Source organism: Kogia breviceps, chromosome 13, assembly GCF_026419965.1.
Source record: "Kogia breviceps isolate mKogBre1 chromosome 13, mKogBre1 haplotype 1, whole genome shotgun sequence".
In the NCBI taxonomy this organism is placed as follows: domain Eukaryota; kingdom Metazoa; phylum Chordata; class Mammalia; order Artiodactyla; family Physeteridae; genus Kogia; species Kogia breviceps.
The window spans coordinates 71420637-71448276 of NC_081322.1; the positions used below are offsets into that span (position 1 = coordinate 71420637).

General features: G+C 40.4%; 1 long non-coding RNA gene and 1 pseudogene across 1 annotated transcript in view; one reads left to right on the forward strand and one right to left on the reverse strand.

Annotated features, from left to right (window-relative positions):
• LOC136792378 (uncharacterized) overlaps window positions 1-22121 on the forward strand; it is a 43482-nt gene extending 21361 nt beyond the window's left edge. The window contains exons 2-4 of the long non-coding RNA XR_010836070.1: window positions 15615-15682; window positions 20224-20346; window positions 21798-22121. This is a non-coding gene — a long non-coding RNA (uncharacterized lncRNA). The remainder of the gene's footprint in view (window positions 1-15614; window positions 15683-20223; window positions 20347-21797) is intronic.
• On the reverse strand, window positions 16375-17724 carry LOC131767826 (single-stranded DNA-binding protein, mitochondrial pseudogene; annotated as a pseudogene).
• Window positions 22122-27640: the final 5519 nt, after the last annotated feature.

A 27640-nucleotide genomic window follows, 5' to 3' on the forward strand; every position in this document is an offset into this window, starting at 1 on the left:
TCTGCGTGGCATGCAGGATCTTAGTTCCCCGACCAGGTATCGAACCCATGCCCCCTGCAGTGGAAGTGGGGAGTCTTAACCATTGGACCGCCAGAGAAGACCCCACACCTCTGTTCATACTCAGGAGAAGACTCAGAACGGGGGCTGCTGAGGCTCAAAAGACCAACCATGGGGTCAGAGAGTTGAGTCTTTGAGGCACAATGATATTAGTACACCCTTTCAACCTCCAGGAAGGGAGGAGGGCTGGAGATTGAGTTCAGTCATGTGGCCAGTGATTCAATCATGCCTATATAATGAAACCTCAATTAAACTCTGGACACTGAGGCTTGGGGGAGCTTCCTGGTTGGTGAACACATTGATGGGCTGGGAGAGGGACGTGTCCTGATTCCATGGCAAGAAGGCATGTAGACCCTCCCAGATCTCCCCCATGCATTCTTCATTTGGCTGGTCTTTGGATACAAAGGATTTGTATCCTTTACAATAAAACTGTAATCATAAGTATAGCACTTTCCTTACTTCTGTAAGTCATTCTAGCAAATTATCAAACCTGAAGGGGTAGTAGAAACTCCTGAAATTTGCAACCAGCTGATCAGAAGGGCAGGTAGCCTGGAGACCCCCAAACTTGCAGCTGGTGCCTGAAGTAAAGGCAGACTTGTTCGGGACTTCCCTTAAGCCTACAGAGTCTCATGCTAACTGTAGGTGCTTAACAGGAGAATTGAATTGTAGTATGGCAGCAACCACACTGAGAGCCACTATTCCAGGAAATGGTTGTTCAGAGCACTGAGTGCCAGAATCAAATCATCCATCCAGGTCAAGGCAGGGGCACTATCAGGGTCCAACTAGGATGAGAGTGTGAGTATGGAAGGAGGTAGAGGGCAGGCAGGAATGAGATACAAGGGCTTGGCCTTAAAGTCCCTTATGGGAATGAGAGTAGATATTATGAACCAGGACAAAGGTCAGTGTTGCAAAGTGCCCATATGTTGTAGCTTATTGCTCAAAAAAATGAGCTCCATCGTCCCCAGAGGCAGAGGGTACAAAGCCACAGGCTCTTTCCAACATCACCACCACCAGAAGTTATTGGAAGGAAGCTCTGCATTTAAATAGGACTCATTTTATGACTAGGGTGGAATTGATCTAGCACGTGCTGGATTTATCATTGCTATGGCTGGATGGATCAAGAGTCAGTAAGTACACGATTTAAATAATTAAGATCCTTCCCATAAGTGGCTTCTTAAAAAAGTATGCTGGGACTTCCCTGGTGGTCCAGTGGTTAAGACTCCGTGCTTCCACTGCGGGGGCCATGGGTTCAATCCCTGGTCAGGGATCAAAGATCCTGCATGTCGCGCCACGTGGCCAGAAAAAAAAAGTATGCTGAGCATACAGTAATTTCAGTATGTCTTGGTGTCTTGGATTTCTTGATATTTGAAGTCTGAATGAGAAGCTCTTGTCAAGGTTGGGTTGTCACCGAGAAAGGTGAACTGACTGGCTGGCTTCCAAGTGGTCTCACAGGGAGACATTTACCTTAATGCATGTACCACACTCCACAGTCTCTCTTAGCTGTCCAGATGCATAATTTCCATCTTGCCACAACTGTAGAGTTGATTCAACTTGGACAAGCCAACTCACACTGTGTAAACATCAGGAGTCTGAAGTGTATAAACCAGAATATGTGTTAATTCCTAATACAAGAATATGACTAGGATTTCTCTGTACATAAAGCTGCTTGGGAAAAAAAAGGTTAGAAAAATGTTTTATGGTGAGCATGCAGTGTCTTTAGAGTACCTAATGGCCCAAATCTCTATGAGATATACGGCATCCATCTCTACCATGGGGCTGTGCACACCCGCTCTGTGACCAGCCTTCAGGCTCTCTGTGTGGCACAGGTAAGGCCCTGCAATACTTGCCTCTAGGACTGTCCCTTTTCTTTGCTTTCTTTATTGATCAGCGTTCTCTGCTGATTGATTCTTCTTTCTTTAAATGTGTTGTTAACTTTAGTCAGGTTACTGTCAAATCTTGTGGGCCTGAGAGCCATTCTGTCTCTTTATCAAGGTGACTTTACTTAACTCTCCTCTGGTCCATCAGGTAGTGATTTTATTTTGAGTCTCAGAGGATAATTTTTTTAAATTATCTTTATTGTTTTCTTCTGATTTAAAAATGCACTTTTCATTGGAAAATTCAGAAATATATAAAAATAACTCATAATTCCACCATCTGGTTGAAACATAATTTTTTATTTTACTTACAAAGTTTGTTTCTGCGTTACTGTGAATATTCTTTTTTTAAAAAAAAAACAGCTCTATTGATATAAAATTTACATATAAAATTCACTCATTTTAAGTGTACAGTTTAATGATTGTTAGTAAATATATGGAGCTGTGTAACTACCATCACGATCCAATTTTAGAACATTTCCATCTGCTCGAATTGATCCCTCATGCCCATTTGCTGGAGCCCCATTCATACCTCCAGCTCCAGCAACCACTAATCCACTTCCATCTATAGATTTGCCTATCTGAACATTTCATAGAAATGGGTCATATAATATTTGATCTTTTGTTATGGGCCTCTTCCACTTAGCATAATATTTTTGAGGTTCATCCATGTTGTAGCATGTACTGTTCCTTTTTTATTGCAGAATAGTCTTCCATTTTGTTTATAGCACATCTTATTTAACCATTCACTACTTGATAGAAGTTTGGATGGTTTCCACTTTTTGGCTATTATAAATAATGATGCTGTGAAGATTTATATGCGAGTCTTGGTGTGGACTTAACGTTTTCCTTCCTCTTGGGTAGATACCTAGAAGTGAAATTGCTGCACTATATGGTAAATTTATGTTTAACATTTTAAGAAACTGTCAAACTCTTTTCTAAAGTGGTTGCACCGTTTTAAATTCTGGCCAGCCACGTATGAAGTTTCCAGATTTTTCCTATCATTGCCAACACTTGGTACTGCCTGGTTTTTTGGTTGTAGTTATTCTAGTGGGTGTGAAGCAGTATCTCATTATGGTTTTAACTTGCATTTTCCTAATAACTAGTGATGTTGGACATGATTTCATGTGCTTATTAGCCACTTGTATATAGTCTCTGGTGAAATGTGCATCAAGCCTTTTGTCTATTTTTTTTTAACATCTTTATTGGAGTATAACTGTTTTACAATAGTGTGTTAGTTTCTCCTTTGCAACAAAGTGAATCAGTTATACATATACATATGTTCCCATATCTCTTCCCTCTTTCGTCACCCTCCCTCCCACCCTCCCTATCCCACCCCTCTAGCTGGTCACAAAGCACCGAGCTGATCTCCCTGTGCTATGCGGCAACTTCCCACTAGCTATCTAATTTACATTTGGTAGTGTATATATGTCCCTGGCACTCTCTCACTTCGTCACATCTTACCCTTCCCCCTCCCCATATCCTCAAGTACATGCTCTAGTAGGTCTGTGTTTTATTCCCGTCCTATCACTAATCTCTTCATGACATTTTTTTTTCTTAGATTCCATATATATGTGTTAGCATACGGTATTTGTTTTTCTCCTTCTGACTTACTTCACTCTGTATGACAGACTCCAGGTCTATCCACCTCATTACAAATAACTCAGTTTCATTTCTTTTTATGGCTGAGTAATATTCCATTGTATATATGTGCCACATCTTCCTTATCCATTCATCTGTTGATGGACACTTAGGTTGCTTCCATGTCCTGGCTATCGTAAATAGAGCTGCAATGAACATTTTGGTACATGACTCTTTTTGAATTATGGTTTTCTCAGGGTATATGCCCAGTAGTGGGATTGCTGGGTCGTATGGTAGTTCTATTTGTAGTTTTTTAAGGAACCTCCATACTGTTCTCCATAGTGGCTGTATCAATTTACATTCCCACCAGCAGTGCAAGAGTGTTCCCTTTTCTCCACACCCAATCCAGCATTTATTGTTTCTAGAGTTTTTGATGATGGCCAATCTGACCGGTGTGAGATGATGTCTCATTGTAGTTTTGATTTGCATTTCTCTAATGATTAATGATGTTGAGCATTCTTTCATGTGTTTGTTGGCAATCTGTATATCTTCTTTGGAGAAATGTCTATTTAGTTCTTCTGCCCATTTTTGGATTGGGTTGTTTGTTTTTCTGTTATTGAGCTGCATGAGTTGCTTATAAATTTTGGAGATTAATCCTTTGTCAGTTGCTTCATTTGCAAATATTTTCTCCCATTCTGAGGGTTGTCTTTTGGTCTTGTTTATGGTATCCTTTGCTGTGCAAAAGCTTTTAAGTTTCATTAGGTCCCATTTGTTTATTTTTGTTTTTATTTCCATTTCTCTAGGAGATGGGTCAAAAAGGACCTTGCTGTGATTTATGTCATAGAGTGTTCTGCCTATGTTTTCCTCTAAGAGTTTGATAGTGTCTGGCCTTACATTTAGGTCTTTAACCCATTTTGAGTTTAATTTTGTGTGTGGTGTTAGGGAGTGTTCTAATTTCATACTTTTACAGGTAGCTGTCCAGTTTTCCTGGCACCACTTATTGAAGAGGCTGTCTTTTCTCCACTGTATATCCTTCCCTCCTTTATCAAAGATAAGGTGAACATATGTGTGTGGGTTTATCTCTGGGCTTTCTATCCTGTTCCATTGATCTATATTTCTGTTTTTGTGCCAGTACCATACTGTCTTGATTACTGTAGCTTTGTAGTACAGTCTGAAGTCAGGGAGCCTGATTCCTCCAGCTCCATTTTTCTTTCTCAAGATTGCTTTGGCTATTCGGGGTCTTTTGTGTTTCCATACAAATTGTGAAATTTTTTATTCTATTTCTGTAAAAAATGCCAGTAGTAATTTGATAGGGATTGCATTGAATCTGTAGATTGATTTGGGTAGTAGAGTCATTTTCACAATGTTGATTCTTCCAATCCAAGAACATGGTATATTTCTCCACCTATTTGTATCATCTTTAATTCCTTTCATCAGTGTCTTATAGTTTTCTGCATACAAGTCTTTTGTCTCCTTAGGTAGGTTTATTCCTAGATATTTTATTCTTTTTGTTACAATGGTAAATGGGAGTGTTTTCTTAATTTCACTCTCAGATTTTTCATCATTAGTGTATAAGAATGCCAGAGATTTCTGTGCATTAATTTTGTATCCTGCTACTTTACCAAATTCATTGATTAGCTCTAGTAGTTTTCTGGTAGCATCCTTAGGATTCTCTATGTATAGTATCATGTCATCTGCAAACAGTGACAGCTTTACTTCTTTTTTTCCTATTTGGATTCCTTTTATTTCTTTTTTTTCTCTGATTGCTGTGGCTAGAACTTCCAAAACTATGTTGAATAAGAGTGGTGAGAGTGGGCAACCTTGTCTTGTTCCTGATGTTAGTGGAAATGGTTTCAGTTTTTCACCATTGAGAACACTGCTGGCTGTGGGTTTATCATATATGGCCTTTATTATGTTGAGGAAAGTTCCCTCTATGCCTACTTTCTGCAGGGTTTTTATCATAAATGGGTGTTGAATTTTGTCAAAAGCTTTCTCTGCATCTATTGAGATGATCATATGGTTTTTCTCCTTCAGTTTGTTGATATGGTGTATCACATTGATTGATTTGCGTATATTGAAGAATCCTTGCATTCCTGGAATAAACCCCACTGGATCACAGTGTATGATCCTTTTAATGTGCTGTTGGATTCAGTTTGCTAGTATTTTGTTGAGGATTTTTGCATCTATGTTCATCAGTGATATTGGCCTGTAGTTTTCTTTCTTTGTGACGTCTTTGTCTGGTTTTGGTATCAGGGTGACGGTGGCCTCATAGAATGAGTTTGGGAGTGTTCCTCCCTCTGCTATCTTTTGGAAGAGTTTGAGAAGGATAGGTGTTAGCTCTTCTCTAAATGTTTGATAGAATTCGCCTGTGAAGCCATCTGGTCCTGGGCTTTTGTTTGTTGGAAGATTTTTAATCACAGTTTCAATTTCAATGCTTGTGATTGGTCTGTTCATATTTTCTATTTCTTCCTGGTTCAGTCTCGGCAGGTTGTGGATTTCTAAGAATTTGTCCATTTCTTCCAGGTTGTCCATTTTATTGGCATAGAGTTGCTTGTAGTAATCTCTAATAATCTTTTGTATTTCTGCAGTGTCAGTTGTTACATCTCCTTTTTCATTTTAAATTCTATTGATTTGAGTCTTCTCCCTTTTTTTCTTGATGAGTCTGGCTAATGGTTTATCAATTTTATTTATCTTCTCAAAGAACCAGCTTTTACTTTTATTGATCTTTGCTATTGTTCCCTTCATTTCTTTTTCATTTATTTCTGATCTGATCTTTATGATTTCTTTCCTTCTGCTAAATTTGGGGTTTTTTTGTTCTTCTTTCTCTAATTGCTTTAGGTGCAAAGTTAGGTTGTTTATTTGAGATGTTTCCTGTTTCTTAAGGTATTACTATATTGCTATAAACTTTCCTCTTAGAACTGCTTTTGCTGTATCCCATAGGTTTTGGGTCGTCATGTCTCCATTGTCATTTGTTTCTAAGTATTTTTTGATTTCCTCTTTGATCTCTTCAGTGATCACTTCGTTATTAAGTAGTGTATTGTTTAGCTTCCATGTGTTTGTATTTTTTACAGATCTTTTCCTGTAATTGATATCTAGTCTCATAGCGTTGTGGTCGGAAAAGATACTTGATACGATTTCAATTTTCTTAAATTTGCCAAGGCTAGATTTGTGACCCAATATATGATCTATCCTGGAGAATGTTCCATGAGCACTTGAGAAAAATGTGTATTCTGTTGTTTTTGGATGGAATGTCCTATAAATATCAATTAAGTCCATCTTGTGTAATGTATCATTTAAAGTTTGTGTTTCCTTATTTATTTTCATTTTGGATGATCTGTCCATTGCTGACAGTGGGGTGTTAAAGCCCCCTACTATGATTGTGTTACTGTCAATTTCCCCTTTTAAGGCTGTTAGTATTTGCCTTATGTATTGAGGTGCTCCTATGTTGGGTGCATAAATATTTACAACTGTTATATCTTCTTCATGGATCAATCCCTTGATCATTATGTAGTGACCTTCTTTGTCTCTTGTAATGGTTTTTATTTTAAAGTCTGTTTTGTCTGATATGAGAATTGCTACTCCAGCTTTATTCTGATTTCCATTTGCATGGAATATCTTTTTCCATCCCCTCACTTTCAGTCTGTAAGTGTCCCTAGGTCTGAAGTGGGTCTCTTGTAGACAGCATATATATGGGTCTTGTTTTTGTATCCATTCAGCCAGCCTGTATCTTTTGGTGGGAGCGTTTAATCCATTTACATTTAAGGTAATTATCGATATGTATGTTCCTATTACCATTTACTTAATTGTTTCGGGTTGTTCTTGTAGGTCTTTTCCTTCTCTTGTGTTTGTTGCCTAGAGAAGTTCCTTTAGCATTTGTTGTAAAGCTGGTTTGGTGGTGCTGAACTCTCTCAGCTTTTGCTTGTCTGTAAAGGTTTTAATTTCTCCATCAAATCTGAATGAGATCCTTGCTGGGTAGAGTAATCTTGGTTGTAGGTTTTTTTCCTTCATCACTTTAAATATGTCCTGCCACTCCCTTCTGGCTTGTAGGGTTTTTGCTGAAAGATCAGCTGTTAATCTTATGGGGATTCCCTTGTATGTTATTTGTTGTTTTTCCCTTGCTGCTTTTAATATGTTTTCTTTGTATTTAATTTTTGACAGTTTGATTATTATGTGTCTTGGCGTGTTTATCCTTGGGTTTATCCTGTATGGGACTCTCTGTGCTTCCTGGACTTGATTGACTATTTCCTTTCCTATATTAGGGAAGTTTTCAACTATAATCTCTTCAAATATTTTCTCAGTCCCTTTCTTTTTCTCTTCTTCTGGGACCCCTATAATTTGAATGTTGGTGCGTTTAATGTTGTCCCAGAGGTCTCTGAGACTGTCCTCAGTTCTTTTCATTCTTTTTTCTTTCTTCTGCTCTGCAGTAGTTATTTCCACTATTTTATCTTCCAGGTCACTTATCCGTTTTTCTGCCTCAGTTATTCTGCTATTGATCCCATCTAGAGTATTTTTCATTTCATTTATTGTATTGCTCATCGTTGCTTGCTTCCTCTTTATTTCTTCTATGTCCTTGTTAACTGTTTCTTGCAATTTGTCTATTCTATTTCCAAGATTTTGAATCATCTTTACTATCCTTATTCTGAATTCTTTTTCAGGTAGACTGGCTATTACCTCTTCATTTGTTTGGTCTGGTGTGTTTTTATCTTGCTCCTTCACCTGCTGTGTGTTTTTCTGTCTTCTCATTTTGCTTATCTTACTGTGTTTGGGGTCTCCTTTTTGCAGGCTGCAGGTTCATAGTTCCCGTTGTTTTTGGTGGCTGTCCCCAGTGGCTAAGGTTGGTTCAGTGGGTTGAGTAGGTTTCCTGTTTGGGGGGACTAGTGCCTATGTTCTGGTGGATGAGGCTGGATCTTGTCTTTCTGGTGGGCAGGTCCATGTCTGGTGATGTGTTTGGGAATGTTGGTAGCCTTATTATGATTTTAGGCAGCCTCTTTGCTAATGGGTGGGGCTGTAGACCTGTCTTGCTCTTTGTTGGGCATAGGGTGTCCAGCACTCTTCATTGCTGGTCCTTGAGTGAAGCTGGGTCTTGGTGTTGAAATGGAGATCTGTGGGAGATTTTCGCTGTTTGATATTGTGTGGAGCTGGGAGGTCTCTTGTGAACCAATGTCCTGAGGTTGGTTCTCCCACCTCAGAGACACAGCCCTGACACAGCCCTGACACCTGGCTGGAGCACCAAGAGCCTTTAATCCACACGAGAGAAAAAACAGAAAGGAAAGAAAGGAAGGAAGGAAGGAGGGACGGAGGGAAGGAAGAAAGGAAGAAAGGGAGGGAGAAAGGAAGAAAGCAAGGAAGGAAGGAAGGAAGGAAGGAAGGAAGGAGAGGAAGAAAGGGAGGAAGGAAGAGAGGAAGGAAGGGAGGAAGAAAGGGAGGAAGGAAGGAAGGAAGGAGGGAAGAAAGGAAGGAAAGGAAGAAAGAAAGGGAGAAGACAAAATAAAGTAGGATAAAGTATAGTTATTAAAATAAAAAATAATTATTAAGAAGAAAAATTTCTATAAAAAACAAACAAACAAAAAAAGGGTCGGTCTAACCCTAGGACAAATGGTGCAAGCAAAGCTATACAGACAAAATCTCACACAGCAGCACACACATACACACTCACAAAAAGAAAAAGGGGGAAAATAATAGTATATCTTGCTCCCAAAGTCCACCTCCTCAACTTGGGATATTTCGCTGTCTATTCAGGTTTTCCACAGATGCAGGGCACTTCAAGTTGATTGTGGAGCATTAATCCGCTGCTTCTGAGGCTGCTGGGAGAGACCTCCCCCTCTCCTCTTTGTTCGCACAGCTCCCGGGGTTCAGCTTTGGACTTGGCCCCACCTCTGCGTGTAGGTTGTCCGAGGGCGTCTGCCCTTCGCTCAGACAGTATGGGGTTAAAGGAGCAGCTGATTCGGGGGCTCTGGCACAGGCCAGGGGGGAGGGAGGGGCACGGATGCGGGGTGAGCCCGCGGCGGCAGAGGCCGGCGTGACGCTGCACAGGCCCGAGGCGCGCCGCGCGTTCTCCTGGGGAAGCTGTCCCTGGATCCCGGGACCCAGGCAGTGGCGGGCTGCACGGGCTCCCGGGAGGGGCGGTGTGGAGAGTGACCTGTGCTCGCACACAGGCCTCTTGGTGGCGGCAGCAGCAGCCTTAGCGTCTCATGCCTGTCTCTACTGTCCGTGCCGACAGCTGCGGCTCGCGCCCGTTTCTGGAGCTCCTTTACGCGGTGCGCTTAATCCCCTCTCCTCTCGCACCAGGAGACAAAGAGGCAAGAAAAAGTCTCTTGTCTCTTTGGCAGCTCCGCGCCTGTTTCTGGAGCTCCTTTAAGAGGCGCGCTTAAACCCCTCTCCTGGCGCACCAGGAAGCAAAGAGGGAAGAAAAGGTCTCTTGCCTCTTCGGCAGCTCCAGACTTCAACTGGACTCCCTCCCGGCCAGCCGTGGCGCACTAACACCTTCAGGCTGTTTTCACTCTGCCAACTCCAGACCTTTCCCTGGGATCCGACCGAAGCCCGAGGCTCAGCTCCCAGCCCCGCCCGCCCCGGCCGGTGAGCAGACAACCCTCTCGGGCTGGTGAGTGCTGGTCGGCACCGATCCTCTGTGCGGGAATCTCTCCGCTTTGCCCTCCGCGCCCTGTTGCTGCGCTCTCCTCCGTGGCTCCGGAGCTTCCCCCTCCGCCACCCGCAGTCTCCGCCCGCGAAGGGGCTTCTAGCGTGTGGAAACCTTTCCTCCTTCACGGCTCCCTTCCACCGGTGCAGGTCCCATCCCTATTCTTTGTCTCTGTTTATTCCTTTTTCTTTTGCCCTATCCAGGTACGTGGGGAGTTTCTTGCCTTTTGGGAGGTCTGAGGTCTTCTGCCAGTGTTCGGTGGGTGTTCTATAGGAGAAATTCCACATGTAGATGTATTCCTGATGTTATCTGTGAGGAGGAAGGTGATTTCCGCGTCTTACTCTTCCGCCATCTTCTCGCCTCTCCCTTTTGTCTATTTCTAAAATCCAGTTGTTTGTCTTCTTATTATTGATTTGAAATAATTCTTTATATATTCTAGATACTAGTAATTAATCAGACGTATAATTTGTAAATATTTTTCTTTTGCTACAACTTCTTTTAATTTTCTTGATGGTGTCCTTTGAAGCACAAAATGTTTTTATTTTGATGAAGTCTAATTTAGCATGATTTATACCTTGCTCTACAATCTATTTTGATTTTTTTCTGGAGTATAATATGAGGTAAGGATCTAAATTCATCTTTGTGCATGTGGGTATTTAATTATTCTTATATCGCTTGTTGAAAAGACAAGTCACATTGAATTGTCTTGGCGCCCTTTTCAAAAATCTAATGACCATAAATGCTTCTGAGCTACAAATTCTGTTCTATTGATTTATATGGTTTTTTAAAAATATCAATACCATGCTGTCTTGATTGCTGTAGTTTTATATGGAGTTTTGTAACTGGTAACTTTGTTTTTCTTTTTGGCAGTTCTACTCTGCTTTTTGAACAATAGTCACCACTTGGTATGTTTTTTCTTTTTCCTTTCTTGCTACCAGTTCCCATACCTGGTTGCTATCAGGGTATCCAATACTAGGACTCCCTTTTTCTTTTCTTCTCCTTCTCCCTCTTCTCCTCTTCCTCCTCCTCCTTCTCCTCTTCTTCTTTCTTTTTTTCACCAGCTCATCTTAATCATATACTTAGGTCTGGAAACCAAAGAACACTGTCTTATGTTGATGTAATGCTTTCTATTTCTCTCATCATGCATGAGTTACCAACATAGAGAGAGGACTGGAAAATAACCCCTGGTATAGTTTCAGAATGGAGAACATGCTCTCATTCACTCCTATATTGATATATAAAGTTAATTATAAAGGAGGTGATAGTCCTTCTATATTCTCTGGTCTTACCTCACCCAGGGTACTGAGTTCATATCTGGACATCACAAGCTCTTCTAGTAAACACAGCTTGCTTTCCCGCTGGGACACCAACTGTTTCCCCACCTAAGGCCATGCATTTCCAATAAAGATGTCTTTATTCCTAACTCCTGACCAATCAGCATATTGCGTTCTTTTGGTGACAGGGGTTAGCTCAAGGGAAAGCATTCGACACACTCATAGCTACTAATATGCAATGAGACATTTTCTGGAATTCCTGAAAGATTTCCACTCTTCTCTACTAGACGTGAGATTGTAAGACTGGAATTCTTTAGCCGTCTTGCTATCCTGAGGGAAAAGCCTGATTGAATTTCTTAGAGAAATGGAGCTGGGAGATGAGAGAAGCAGCGAATCCTTATTCTGGGGATCTTCTATGAGCCTCTGTTTCAAACCATGTCTTTAATGAAACTTATTCTGGAGTTTTAAATTATGTGAGCCAGTAAAATCTCCTTTTTGCCTAAGCTAGGTTAAACTGGGTTTTCTGCCATATGCAACCAAAATAGTTTTTACTAATTCATTTTAAGAGAGACACTGATAAATTAGACTAAGCCCAGAGAAGAATTGCCAGGGGGTTGAGTGTGACCAGAACTACGTCAAAGGGGGAGAAATCGAAGAGTTTGGCTTGAGGAAAGATGGCCTGGTGTGTATGTGTCCCAGGAAAAGAAGGATGTTACAAGTATGGGAGCAGAGGGCTTCCCTGGTGGCGCAGTGGTTGAGAGTCCGCCTGCCGATGCGGGGGACGCGGGTTCGTGCCCCGGTCCGGGAGGATCCCGCGTGCCGCGGAGAGGCTGGGCCTGTGGGCCATGGCCGCTGGGCCTGCGCGTCCGGAGCCTGTGCTCCGCGATGGGAGAGGCCGCAGCGGTGAGAGGCCCGCGTACCGCAAAAAAAAAAAAAAAAAAAAAAAAAAAGTATGGGAGCAGATACTAAAGAAAGAGAAATATCTTCAAATATATAATTAGAATTCATGATAGGAAGAACCTGGGAAACAAATTTCAATGCAAAGTGTTAAAGTTTTAACAATTTAATGTGTCTGAAAATTAAATAAATTGTGTTGATAACATGCTTGCTAAGTCTAGAAGCATTTTAAATCACTTATCAGAGATATTGTGGAGTAAATTCAATAGATGGTGTTTTCTGAACCTCAGTCATTTGAATATAGTCTTCACAATTTTGCCATATGGAAAGGTGCAATTTGTACCATTTTTTGCTTGATGTTTTCTTTGCATCAACTCCTTTTTTGTCCAAATACGTTTATTTTTAAATGAAACTTTAAATCACTACAAAAGAAAAAAGCTCTGTGCCTGTGATCTGGTTTCTGTTTGTTAAAAGGAAAATTAATTGGTTGGAAATATGGTAACACCCAACTGATCATTTCTCTTCAATTCAATGTTTTTAATGTCATACCTGTGTGCCACTTAAAATCATCAATCTATTCACATGTTTGGAAAGCCTACAGCGTGGGTGTAATTCACACCAGTGTTTTCCAATCTTTTTACAACTTGTCACACACAGAGAATGCTATTGTGTGGCACGCTGTGGTAGACGAAGGCAGCTGCTTATCACCTGGCAGGGACAATGGGCCCAAGGGAGCAGACTCCTGCCCAGGCAGCACCCCACTCCCAGCCCACCTGGGGCAGAGGAGGTGGATATATTGACACACAACTACTTCTTCCAGTTAGCATTCTATTAAGGGTTTTTGCTAGAAGCCTATAATTCTATACAATTCACTCTCTAAGTTTCTGGAATCCAAACCTTCAGCTTGAAGTGGTTACTTTTTGTATGTATGTCTGTGAACTCATACGCTGACTAAAGCCCATCTCTGCACCTTCTGGAATATTCGCTTTTGGAGTATTTGGCGTCTCCCTTTGTACATATGACAGAGGAGCAGCACTGAAATCAAGTTGCTATGTTACAATGGGAAAACAAATCCTCCTTACTCCCTAACCACCAAATGAAACCACAGACAGCTTCTCTTCTTGGGCTATAAATAGGATTATAAATCCTTTTCTCCAACTGATACCTTGGAAAGTCTGACTCAGTAAAAATGTGGTGTGAGTGTGTAAAGAAACCTTTTTTACAATCCTTCTAATCTTACATGTATAAATGCACTATAGTTCTGAAAACAATTGGTTCATTCTAAACCAAGTAGATGAGCAGGTAAGAGGAAATCGCTGTCTTTAAGAGCATAGCTTTTGGCTGGGGTTACCTTATTTGGAAGAATTTGAAATGTTGCTGTCTCCCTGTGGCTCTATGACTGGCGAACATCTGATACCAGTTTACAGATTCCATGATTCACTAAAGGATTTTGGTCTGTTTCTACTCCTTTAGTCCCCTGTCTTTATCCTAAATATTTCCCCACAAACAGACTTCAGCATTTTCCTAAATGGACAGATTATTTCTCTGAGTTTATTTGTGTGGGGTTTTGTTTTGTTTTGTTTTTGCATTGTCTTTTTTTTTTTTTTCTAATTGTGGTGGTTTACTGTCACTGGTATTTTTCTTTTGAGTTCCTTTCTTGGGTGGGAGATCATTTTTGGCTTCAGACTGGAATGTCTCGGAATAACCGCTGTTTAAAAGACTACTTGCGTATTGCAGTTTTAAGGAACTCTTATGATTGAGACCTAGATCTATCTACAGGCACCAAATAGAGTGGGAATATTTATATCTCTGATTTCTGCACTAAGAGTCCCATTACTTCAAAGTACATTTAGCCCAATTCTTCTCAGGCCTGGAAGATGCAAAGCAATAAATGGACACCTATAGACTGAATGTTTTATGTCCCCCCAAATTCATATGTTGAAACCTAATCCCCAGTGTGATGGTATTTGGAGGTGGGGTCTTTGGGAGTTAATTAGGTCATGAGGATGGAGCCCTTATGAATGGGATTAGTGCCCTTAGAACAAAGACCCCAGAGAACTCCCTTCCCCTTTTGCCCTGTGAAGACACAGCCAAAAGACAACTGTTTATAAACCAGATACCAAATTTGCTGGCACGGTGATCTTAGACTTTCCAGCCTTCAGAACTGTAAGAAATAAGTGCTTGCTGTTTAAGCCACCCAGTTCATGGTATTTTTGTTGTAGTAGCCCAGATGGATTAAGACTGGATGTTACAGCAAGAGACAGGATTTTGATTCTCAGTGCTTTTCAATCATCTGAGGACCTTGTTAAAATGCAGATTCTGAGTCAGTAGGTCTGGAGTAGGGACTGAGAAATTATCTTTCTAACAAATTCCTAGATGACACCAATGCTGCTGGTTTAGGCACCATAGTTTGAGAACCATTGGTATATAGTATTTCCCATATTGGCCTGAAGTTAAGGCTCATCAAAAGTGGCTGTTGTATAGACAGAATACCAAATCTTTCCCTGGGAACAGTGATTCAGAGGTCTGCTTTGGGACTTTAGTCCTCCATTTCAAGAACTTCATGCTCTGGTTCAAGCTACTTCTTGACCTGACCTACTGATACTCCTCTACTCTCCATTCATTCATTTTCCTCCCACCCTTCCTTCCTTTCAATCTCTCTCTTTCTCTCCCTTCCTTCTTCCCAACAAATATTTGTTTAACATGTCTTTGGGATTTATATCTGAATAAGAGAGACAGACTCTACCCTTACAGACAATAGACAAGTAAACAGGTAAATAAACAGGAGAATTACAATTTGTGATACACGCTAAGAAGGAAATAAATAGGGTGATGAGATGCAGAGGTATGGGGCAGAGGTGGGAAACCATTTAAGCCAAAGTTGTCAGGGGTGTTCTCTAAGGAAGACGGTTAAGCTAATATTCTTATCGAACCCTCCAGCCTACACCTCACTGCTTGCTGAATGTACCTATTTTTTGCAGACACATTGCCTTTGTTCATGCTGTTTTTTTCACCATGAGTGTCATCTCACTAATCCCATCTGCCAATTAATTAAAGAGCAATCTGAATGCCACTGCCTTCATCCAGGTTCCCCCAGCCATATGTGATACCTCACTCCTCTGAGCGCCTAAAGCACCAATTATACCTCTGCTCTTGTCTTCATATTCTGCCTTAAATTGTAGATAATTGAGATAATAATAGCTGTATTTTGTGAGGGTGATTTATTACATTGCATACCTTATCTCAAATTACTCAACAACACTGGCGGGTGATCTTGTTATTTCCATATTACAGGTAAAGAAACTGAAACTTGGAGAAGCTAAGTAATTTGCCCAAAGTCACACAATGAATAAGCAACAGAGGTGAGATTCAAAGTATGCCCTCCCAGTTGGTCTGTTTTATCTCCTGTAGCAGATCTTAAGCACCATGAAGGAAATGACTATTTTATCTCTGTATCTTTGTTTTTTGCTGTGCTTCATGGCTTGTGGAATCTTAGATCCCTGACCAGGGATTTAACTCGGGGCCCTCAGCAGTGAGAACATGGAGTCCTAACCACTGGAGAGCCAGGGAATTCCCTGTATCTTTATTTATTTATTTATTTTAAAAGATTTATTATGTATTTTATTTATTTATTTATTTATTTATTTTTGGCTGCTTTAGGTCTTACTTGTGGCATGCAGGATCTTTGTTGAGGCATGTGGGATCTTTCATTGAGGCACGTGGGCTCTTGGTTGTGGTGCGTGGGCTTCTCTCTAGTTGTGGCGTGCGGCTTTTCTCTCTCTAGTTGTGGTGTGCAGGCTCCAGGGTCCATGGGCTCTGTACTTTGTGGCACGTGGGCTCTAGCTGAGTCATGCGAGTTCAGTAGTTGTGGCACGCAGGCTTAGTTGCCCCGCAGCATGTGGGATCTTAGTTCCCTGACTAAGGGAACTAAGGGATTGAACCTGCATCCCCTGCATTGTAAGGTGGATTCTTTACCACTGGACCACCAGGGAAGTCCCTCCCTGTATCTTTAAATTAAAAAAAAAAACAGTCAAGTTGCAGAAGAGCCCTAACATTAGTGTAACACTAAAGAGAAAAAAAAGTAAAAGAGAACAGAATTCCCTTCCCATCTTATATTAGTTTGCTAAGGCACTGTAACAAAATACACATTTTGAGTGGCTTGAACAAGAGAAATTTGTTTTTTTACATCTTTATTGGAGTATAATTGCTTTACAATGGTGTGTTAGTTTCTGCTTTATAACAAAGTGAATCAGCTATACATATACATATATCCCCATATCTCCTCCCTCTTGGGTCTCCCTCCCTCCCTCCCTATCCCACCCCTCTAGGTGGTCACACAGCACTGAGCTGATCTCCCTGTGCTATGCGGCTGCTTCCCACTAGCTATCCACCCTACGTTTGTTAGTGTATATATGTCCATGCCACTCTCTCACTTCGTCCCAGCTTACCCTTCCACCTCCCCGTGTCCTCAAGTCCATTCTCTATGTCTGCGTCTTTACTCCTGTCCTTCCCCTAGGTTCTTTAGAACCATTTTTATTTTAGATTCCATATATATGTTTTAGCATACAGTATTTGTTTTTCTCTTTCTGACTTACTTCACTCTGTATGACACACTCTGGGTCCATCCACCTCACTACAAATAACTCAATTTCGTTTCTTTTTATGGCTGAGTAATATTCCATTGTATATATGTGCCACATCTTCTTTATCCATTCACCTGTCGATGGACACTTAGGTTGCTTCCATGTCCTGGCTATTGTTAATAGAGCTGCAATGAACATTGTGGTACTTGACTCTTTTTGAATTATGGTTTTCTCAGGGTATATGCCCAGTAGTGGGATTGCTGGGTTGTATGGGAGTTCTATTTTTAGTTTCTTAAGGAACCTCCATACTGTTCTCCATAGTGGCTGTATCAATTTACATTCCCACCAACAGTGCAAGAGGGTTTTCTTTTCTCCACACCCTCTCCAGCCTTTATTGTTTGTAGATTTTTTGATATATTATTGGCTATAGTGTTTGTTGCTTGTCTCTTCGAATTATTTTTTTATTTGTGCATTCACTTGCATCTACTTTCCCTTCCATATAAATTCGAGACCCTTTTTTTCACATACTATTATGCCAAGTCTCTGTAACCTGGCCAGAATACATATATTCTGTGTCATGTTGTCTTGACTGACATTGCCCATTTGGTATACCTTACTTTCCCCTGATCACCACATCTCATTTACTGCTAGAGAAAATACTGTTGCTGGATTTTTCCTTTCCACCTGTCTCATGACAGAGTCCTGACCCACTTGCCCTAGTAAGTGCACACAATTCAGAGATCTTTTGAGAACCAAACTGCTAGCTGTTTAAGACTCATCTTAAACTGATGAAATACCTGTAATACAGGTTTTTGAAACATGGCTTCTATGTTTTTCTTACAATCTTTAGTCTTTCCTGATGCTCTAGACCTGACATCTGAGAGCTGGAAGATCTGTTGGGAGATTTTTGTTTACTGATTCAATCTCCTTACTGGTTATTAGTCTGTTCAGATTTTCCTTTTCTTCGTGATTGAGTTTTGGCAGGTTGTGTGTTTCTAGGAATTTTTCCATTTCTTCTAGGTTACCCTGTTTTTTGGCATACAGTTGTTCATACTATTCTTTCATAATCCTTTTTATTTTGGTAGCATTGGTTGAAATCATTTCTGAGTTTAGTTATTTTTTTTTCTTTAAGTAAGGGTTTCTCAATTTTACTGATCTTTAAAAAAAAGCAACCCTTAGCTTTATTGACTTTTTCTATTTTTTTCTATTCTCAATTTCATTAGTTTCTGCTCTAATCTTTGTTATATCCATAAGATAGTAATTCTATGCTATGTTTTTAATCATAGTTTTAAAAATTTTAAACATTTTTTAAAAAAGAGATGAATTTCCCTAGGGGAAGGAACAAGAGTGAGGAGAAGGGTCCTGAGAAAACTTTGGGAGATTGATGGATTTTCTTGATTGTGGTGATGGTTTCACAAATATAAACATATGTCAAAACTCATCAAATTGTACATTTTACATATGTATAGTTTATTGTATGTAATTATACCTTAATAAAGCTATCAAGTTGCAGATTTCTAAAAATAAGTCAAATATTTAAATTTGCAGGCATACGTTATTCCAAGTGAATTTTTTTCTAAGTATAGTCTATTCAAAATTCCTTCACTAAAAAGTCAGTATTTTATAGTATTTGTCTCTTGCACTTTTGTGTGTTCCTGCTTCTCCAGTTTTGATCCTGATCTGCCATTCAATTCTGAGCCCATCACTCTCAGTTTCCTTTGGTAGAGGCAGCACTATCAAGGGACTGAAGTTCAACAGAGACATGCTCGCAACCATTTTTCAGTTAGACTCTTTCATCATCATATTTTCAGATAGATATTCATCCCATCAAAGAAGCTTGTATCTATGAAATGATCTTGTTCTCTTAATTTTTAAAAGCAGATAGTGTTTATGACACTATTGCAGACACTTCATATGTTTAACTTCGGAGATTTATTTTTCAAGAGCTTTATTTATCGACAATAAAGCCAGCAATGATGTTATACTACCCCAGATGGCTTTAAGATGCTGTGTTGCTGAAATTGTACAGTTTGTCACAGATGTGACTACTTTTACACTAGTACTTTGAAAAATCTACAACCCCTCTTTGTTAAAGCAACTGAACCTAAAATACTAATATGTGCTCTATAATATATGAAAGATGTTTTTCGACAGGCCGACCTATGGGCATTTTGGCATTTTTCTCTTTGATTCTTAATTATTACCAATGTAATCATACCAGGTTCAATGTAATCACAAGATTCTTCCCTGTTTTTGCCTTCAAAACTAGAAATTCCCACTTTTTCATCGAATTGATTCCATTATATACTCCACCACCTTGTACACCTACAGCAACTCCACATTCACCTAGTGGTTTCATCTGCAATTTAAATCTACTGGCTCCAGTCATCCCTGTTGAAGGCTATGGCTTCAACGTAATTTATTCAGCATTTTATTCAAAAGATATTTATTGAACGTCAGACTACGTGCCAGGGCTCTATACCAGGTACATGGTAGTGAATAAGGAAAAACATAATCTCTCTCATGGAATTTACAGTCTAATTGGAAGACAGATATTGAACAAGCAATTATAAGATTGATGAGTGTTAACTATAAAGGAAGTACAGAATGATTGCTATGGGAACATTTCTTTTTGCTCTGGGCTTCATGGGGCAAAACCACTCGGTTGAAAATGACCATGTAGGGCTTCCCTGGTGGCGCAGTGGTTGAGAGTCCGCCTGCCGATGCAGGGGACGCGGGTTCATGCCCCGGTCCGGGAAGATCCCACGTGCCGCGGAGCGGCGGGGCCCGTGAGCCATGGCCGCTGAGCCTGCGCGTCCGGAGCCTGTGCTCTGCAGCGGGAGAGGCCACAGCGGTGAGAGGCCTGCGTACCGCAAAAAAAAAAAAAAAAAAAGACCATGTATTCCTTCCAACTCCCTGCTCCTGGCAACCCAAAGGAAAGATTCCACATAGGGAATATCGTGTCAAGAAGTAGAAACAAGCCCCTATGACTAAATTTTATTTTCCTTTTTAGGAAAGTTATAAGTTATAACTAGTTATAAGTTATAATGCCTCTTCCTAACAAGAGGCGTTCTTCCGGCTTGGCTGCTGGCTGAGGAAGACTAGGTATTTATAACAATTCTCCTAGTTTTCTCTTGGTGGCTACAGCTGTCCCCCATATTTTATAAGCTATCCCTGTCTGGGAGATACTTAGAAACACTCTCAACAAAAGATCGCGTTCCTATGATTTTAAACAATAGTTCAGAGAGTTGTTGGACCATAGCTACAAATTGGTTTCAGGAGAGCCTTAAGGAGAGTTTTTTTGTTTTCTTTTGTCTTAGATTTCTTGACATACCTGGGAGCTCTCAGAGAAAAGACTTTATTGACTTTAAGGCTATGTTTACAAGTCAACAGCTCAGAAACATTTTTGCTATGAAAACCATTTGATGGCTCTACAAGCACAGGTAAGCTTGTCAGAGAGTAAGTAAATGAACAACTTATGCATCTTCTGAAAGATCAGTGGGTCCAAATTCAACCCCAATGTCAACAGCAGCCGAAACAACAGAAAAAGAGAGTCGCACCTGGTTAAAAATACAAAAGAGAGATAAGATGCTTTTCAAAAAGGCTAACCTAGGACTATCTTTCCACCAGGGCTAAACCAAATAGAAGATAAATTACATGTTTGCATGCAGAACCCTATGGTATTCACGCAGACCCAGAGTCCAGGCCTGCTTAAGTGCGTTGCTTTCTCTCCATGTGTGTCATCCCACATCCCAGTTCACGGAGGAGGGGAGAGGAGTTTGGGTACCTGCCACTCAAGTCTTCTCCCAGCCCTCGGCTTCCTAACATCCCTGGTGTGCAGGGGTGGATCTGTGAGGCTAGTTCAGCATTTTGATTTGAGTCTATAATTCTTCTGGCTGACAAGGACAAAAAACTGTGCTGGCAATAATAGACCTAGCATAAGAAGGCAGCACATCTGTGTGAATATTAGCACCTTATGGTGGAAAGAGCCCTGAACCTTGGGAAAGATCACGTAACCTCTCTGGGTCTCATTTTTTCCTTGTTTTAAAATGGGCTAGATTAGAAGACTGCACATCTGACTCACTCGGGATACTTGTTAAATGTAGGTATTTCTGGCCCATCCTTGCAGATTCTGATTAGTGGTCTGGCATGAGGTTGGGGCTGGGGGATAGGAGTTGGGCTAGGGATGGGAGTGTGGATTGAAATCTGTTTTCTAACAACTCTGCTGGTGATTCTGCTGGGTGGCCAGTCAAATTCTGCTGTAAATTTTTCAGGGATGATTTCAGAAAACCACAAAGTTAATATTCCACAAGGAACACACTAGTATTGTACTATGTAAAGTATTACCGTCTGTGCTGAAAGACAATATTTGGTGCTCTTTCCTCCCATCTCACAAAGACTAATCTGAGTTGACCCCAAAGTTATAAGTAGTAGTAGTAACCATAACAGTAATAGGAATATTAAAACTTATTGCATGCCAGACACTGTCCTAAATACTTCATAGGTCTTCATACAATTATCTCAACAGCCCTGTGAGACAGAGTATTACTATTATCCCCATTTGACAAATGAAGAAACCAAGGCACAGAGAAGTCAAATAACTTACATATGGTAACACAGATAGCAAAATGGACCAGTTGGATTCAGGCTGGCTCAGAGGAACTTTCTGTCTCGAGAAACCCAAGTAGCTTCCCGGTAACATTTGGTGGCAGCATGGTTTTATGGAAAAAGCCAAGACTTTGGTGTCAAGCACTTATTCAAATTCTGGTGCAATTAACTCATTGCTTGTGTGGTCTCGAGTGACCTTACTAAAATACCATAGGCACTAAAATACCATAGGCACTAAAATACCATAGGCTGGGTGGCTTAAACAACAGACATTTATTTCTCATAGATCTAAAGACTGGGAAATCTGAGATCAAGGTGCCAGCCAACTTGAGAAGCCTCTTCCTGGTTTGCAGAAGGCCATCTTCTTGCTGTACCCTCACAAGGCTCAGAGAGAGAAGGCTCTGGTCTTTCCCTCTTCTTATATGGGCACTAATCCCATCATGGGTGCTCCACCCTCATCACTTCATCCAAACCTAATTATCTCCCCAAAGTACCTCCTTCAAATATTATCACATTGGGGGTTAACGCTTCAACATAGGACTTTGAGAAGACACAACATTCAGTTCATAGCACAAAGTTTCAAATTCTTTAATCTGCAAAATATATATCACAGCTATTTGTAAGGTTTGAAAATAAAATGAAATAAAATTTTTATAAGGCCATAGCTCAGTCTCATAATAAAACCAAAGTGAAACTTTCAAAAATTTTATTGACTATGTATCAGGCTCTGTTGACTAAAATCTAGAGAGTAATTACCATTTATTGTATACCATGTTTTCTAAACTGCATTTATGCATTGTACTCATTGAATCCTTCATAACACCCTTATGAGGTGTTATTATCACTATTTTATAGATGAGGAAACTGAAAGGTAAAACATTTTCCTGAAGTCACAGCTCGTGGGTGGCAGAGGGGGGAATGTAAGCCCAGGGTGTGCTCTGAGTGCCTTTTCTGTTTAGACAGAAATATGTGAAATTCCTTAAAATTTTCGTGAAATAAATCTAAATGGATATTTTTAGGACCTAAGAGTTCTGAGGTTACAAGAAATGTTTACTATGAGCCTCAGAAGGAGAGAATTCAGTTCCTTCTTCTTTATGATGACCTCATTTGCGGGCTGAAAATCAGGATACATGGGGATGGGGAATCAAGGAGATACTGGTCAAAGAATACACAGTTTCAGTTTCACAGATGAGTAAGTCCTAGAGATCTATTGCACAGCATAGTGCATATAGTTGTTAATACTATACTGTGTACTTAAAACTTTGTTAAGGGAGGAGATCTTATGCTAAATGTTCTTAAAAAAAAAGAGGGAGGAAGGAAGCTCAGAGGTGATGGTTATGGTTTTGGCATTGTTTACGGAGACAGTCTCATGTGAGTACACTTAATTTCAAACTCACAAAAATGTGTGCATTAAGTATGTACAGCTTTTTTGTGTGTCAATCATACCTCCCGCCCCCCTTCCCAATCAAGAGACATGATCTTACAGCGGAGCAAAATGGCTAAAAAAGAATCTAGGGGCCATAGTCTCTGCTTTGCCCCTGTCCCACCCTCTACTCTTGACATCTATTACCCAAGGCCAACTTCAAAGGGAGAAAATATAGCTCTGAAATCATTAGCCTAAGGGCAACATTCTTTTCTAGCTCTAGAATTCTTCAGTGTATGAGCTGTCATCCAGCCCTTAGTTCTCTGTTTCTGATTCACCAATGGAGTGCAGAAACATTTAATACTCTCTCCTTTGGAATAATTCTTCTGTGACCTTTTCACCTCCAGCCCAGCCGGTAGGCTGAACATCTCGGTTAAAGATAGAAAAGCTTCGTTTTCAGGGGAGATGATAAACAAACTGGGATTGAGTTTCCTTTTTAGGAAAAATTTTCTAGATTAAAAAAAGAAATCAGTATTATTTTAATATTTTAAAAATGTGTTGGTTGTGAAATTTTTGGAAAAAAATGTATAGTATTGAAATTTTCTGAAGAAACTGCATTGTAATCACAAAACCACACAACTGGTATTAGAAACAAAAGTACTGACAGAAAAGCCTCTTTTCCAACATAACCAGAAAAATGGATATAACCACTGAATCTCTATTTGACAGAATTCAAACACCCCGCTACTTAAGGTAACCACTGGCGAGGCTGGAGGTCAAGTCCAAGGAGGTGCCACAGAGAAACCACACTATTCATCTAGCCAGAGCAAGACAGTTAATCAATCACAAAGACAGAAAAATGAACAATGAGACTTCTAGAATTTAAAGAAGTTAACCCCAGGAATCCTGGCTCTGTTGATGGAACGATCCCTCAAGTTAATGTTGGACAGACCATACCATTATCTGAAGGGAGATAAGCAAAATATGTAGGGCTCCGGCACAGCTGCACTGAGCCACTTAAGGGAGTAGCTCTTGGAGAAGGGTCTATGAGTAATGGCCTGGCATTAACATTTTGTGATAATTAAACAAGCATTGTTAGTCACAATAATTGTGGCACAACACCAAGAAGTAATCAAAAATTTATCCATGTGGTTTTGTGTCTTAACCTTGCTCCTGACCTTATCATCTTTCCAATCTATAATTTTAATTTGGTCCAGCTTTCCTTGGCCATTTAGTTTCCATTTTATTTAATCGTTATATAAATAACCTTAAATCCCATGGAGAATCAGCACATCACTAAATAATTAAATACTTATTAAGACAACGACAGCAAGAAATTTCTCTCTCTTTCCTCTCTTTTTTAAACAAAAATTGTTTGAGAGTCCAGTGGTCTCAGACCTAAAGTATTTGGCTTTACCCTTTGTTCAGGACTCCTGGAAAGCTGGGGTGGGCTATTGATCTACAATTAAGATGACAATTCCCCCTCCCTCCTCTTTTGCCCCACGCTTTGCATGTAGAAACTGAAACTTTGGGATTTTACAATGTGCTAGCAACCTAGTAGTATTTTGGGAAAAAAAAAGCAAACAACTCAGTTTCCATAATTACTTTCAAAGGACAACCATCAGAACAATATTCTTTCCCCCAAAAGTGGGATATTTTAAAAAATATATATTTTAAAGGATTTTGCAACCGCAAAACAGACAAAAGTCCCTCCACTTAAAATGTGACGTGAGGGCTTCCCCGGTGGCGCAGTGGTTAAGAATCTGCCTGCCAATGCAGGGGACACGGGTTGGAGCCCTGGTCTGGGAAGATCCCACATGCCGCGGAGCAACTAAGCCCGTGCACCACAACTACAGAGCCTGCGCTCTAGAGCCCGCGAACCACAACTACTGCAGCCTGCACGCCTAGAGCCTGTGCTCCGCAACAAGAGAAGCCACCGCAGGGAGAAGCCTGCGCACCACAATGAAGAGTAGCCCCTGCTCGCCGCAACTAGAGGAAGCCCGCGCGCAGCAACAAAGACCCAACACAGCCATAAATAAATAAATAAATAAATAAATAAATAAATTTAAAATGTGAGGTTAATAAACTCCAGAAATCTTGCTAAACTAATGAATGAGACCTGTTTCCCGAGCTCTTCCTGTTGTAGTTGAGGGAAGAAAAAGTGCCTTTCCTCACCCCTCCCACACCCTGAAAGAAGAGCTGGAGCAAGAGGCCTGGTAAGAGGCCACCAAAGGGAGGGGTTTATCCCCTTCCCAGTGGGCCTGGGTACAGTGAGTGCTACTGGGACAGCGTGCCGGTTGAGTACAAGCCTGGCTGGAATTCCCCAAAAAGAGGCACAGCCAGGGTGGGGCAGAAGCACAGGTCTCCAAATTCATAGCTGCTATCAGTTTCCCAAACAGTTTTTAGAATGCACAGGGCTGGGAGTGGAATACGTTATGCTCAGTACGGTTTGGTTTTGCAAATCTGGGAAGCGAGCCAGGTAAGAGTTTTCTCCCATGATGCTGGAGATGATGTGTGCTCTCCAGAGACGTGAAGTTTCAGACTCATACTGGAGAGATTCACTGGAGATCATCCAGTGAATCCGTCCACTCATTTTACAGAACAGGCAGTGGAGGCTCAGAATGTTAAGCAATTTGTCCAAGGTCATCATATAGTTGTTCTCTGATAGAGCAAGGACTCGAACCCAGTGTTTCCTTCCAACTCATTCGTATCTGATAAACCAAGTAGATAGTATCAGTACATCAAAATTGTCAGATATAATTTGAAGATATATAAAACATGGACTTTGGTATAGTATATATATATAATAATTTTAATTGTCATAAAATATACATAACAAAATTTTTATCTTAACCATTGTGTGTGTGTGTGTGTGTGTGTGTGTGGTACGCGGGCCTCTCACCGCTGTGGCCTCTCCCGTTGCGGAGCACAGGCTCCGGATGCGCAGGCTCAGCGGCCATGGCTCACGGGCCCAGCCGCTCCGCGGCATGTGGGATCTTCCCGGACCGGGGGCACGAACCCGTGTCCCCTGCATCGGCAGGCAGACTCTCAACCACTGTGCCACCAGGGAAGTCCCTATCTTAACCATTTTTAAGTGTACAGTTCAATGGTATTAAGTACATTCACATTCATATATATATATATATATATATATATATATTATAATGCCAGGTACCTACATGGAAATGGAAAAGCTCAGCCAAAAATATTTTTCCTTTATCAACCAATTATTGAATGGACACATACTACGTGGCCAATACCATGTTAGGATCAGACACACTCTGGGTCCTCAGGAGCTTAAAATTTATTTAAAGGCAACAAGGTGCGTAAATAAGAGGCTATAACTAAACATAAGAGGCAGTGTGATGCTTTTTTTTTTTGGCTGCTTATATTGTGGGATCTCAGTTCTCTGACCAGGAATTGAACCCAGGCCATGGCAGTGAAAGTGCTGAATCCTAACCACTAGACCACCAGGGAACTCCAAAAGGCATTATGATACATTTTAAATGAATGGTACTGACAATAAGAGTTTAGAATTCAAAGAACCTGAATCATTATGGGATGAGTAGTCAAGAAAAGTTTCACAGTGAAGATGGACTTGAGCCACGTTAATAAAAAGGGAGAAGTCACAAGGAGACACTCCAGAAGAAAGAACCGAGGGACCAAAGGTATGGGGGTGTGCTGGAAAAGATTTTTTGACGAAAAGTGAATTAAAAGGTCTGAGAGTAGCAAAAGAGTAGTTTGCTACCAGACTCAAGTGGCCAATTTTATCCAGGAGGCAACTGGGAGCCGTTGAAGACTCTTGAGCAACATGATTATAACAGCACTACGTAATGGAAAGTGTAGGATAGACTGAAGGAGAAAGAGCTGGATGATTGAGGCCATTAAAAAATTTCAAGTACAGAGAAGAGAAGGGGTGGTAAGTTTGGGATCTGGTATCACAGATATGTGAAATATTGCGAAGGAAGAATCAACAGAGCTTGTTAATCAATTAGATGAGAGGCAAGAATCCTAGGTTCAAGCTAGAGTGACCAGAATTGTGTTACCAATTGAATGGATTGAGTAAGTCAAGAGAGGGAGATGACATTAAAGGGAAGTTCAGTTTTAGATATGCTGAAATGGAAACAATAGAAAGACATCCAAGTAGAAAAGAGAAAGTGCTGAGACAAATGTATAGAGTTGCACACTTGCAAGGTACTATTATTCAAACAAAATTTAAAGAAATTCTTTAAATTTTCACCTGCATCTTTGGGCACAAAGCCTTGATCTCTTCAACTTAACCAACTGAAATGGGAATGATTAAGCTGATCACAATGTAGGATATAATCTTCATACAGACATATAAAGACTGTAACAACAGCAAATGTCAGGTTCACTTTATAATAATGGAGAAAGAACTGGAGACAGAAAAGCCTTTTAATATTGTATTCAGTTGAGAATAACCCTAAGGAAAATTGAAAATACATCCCCAAACTTTAATATTGGTTTACATTAAGCAGCTAGGTTCAAGCATTTCAACATGATGTTAATGCTGTGAAATAAATTTAGAAAAATCAAGAGAAAATACTGTGTAAAACAGTTTTGTACTAACAGTGTTTGGATCAGAGCAAAAAGAGTTTTATTGTTTATAAAATTATTTAATTTGCCATCATTTTGACCTAGAAATTTTGATCCCTAGCAGAGAGAGCATTGTTAACTACAGAGTAAACAGAAATCTGTATTTTTCTCCTTTCTTTCTTCTGTAGGGTGGATTTAACCAGCAGGCA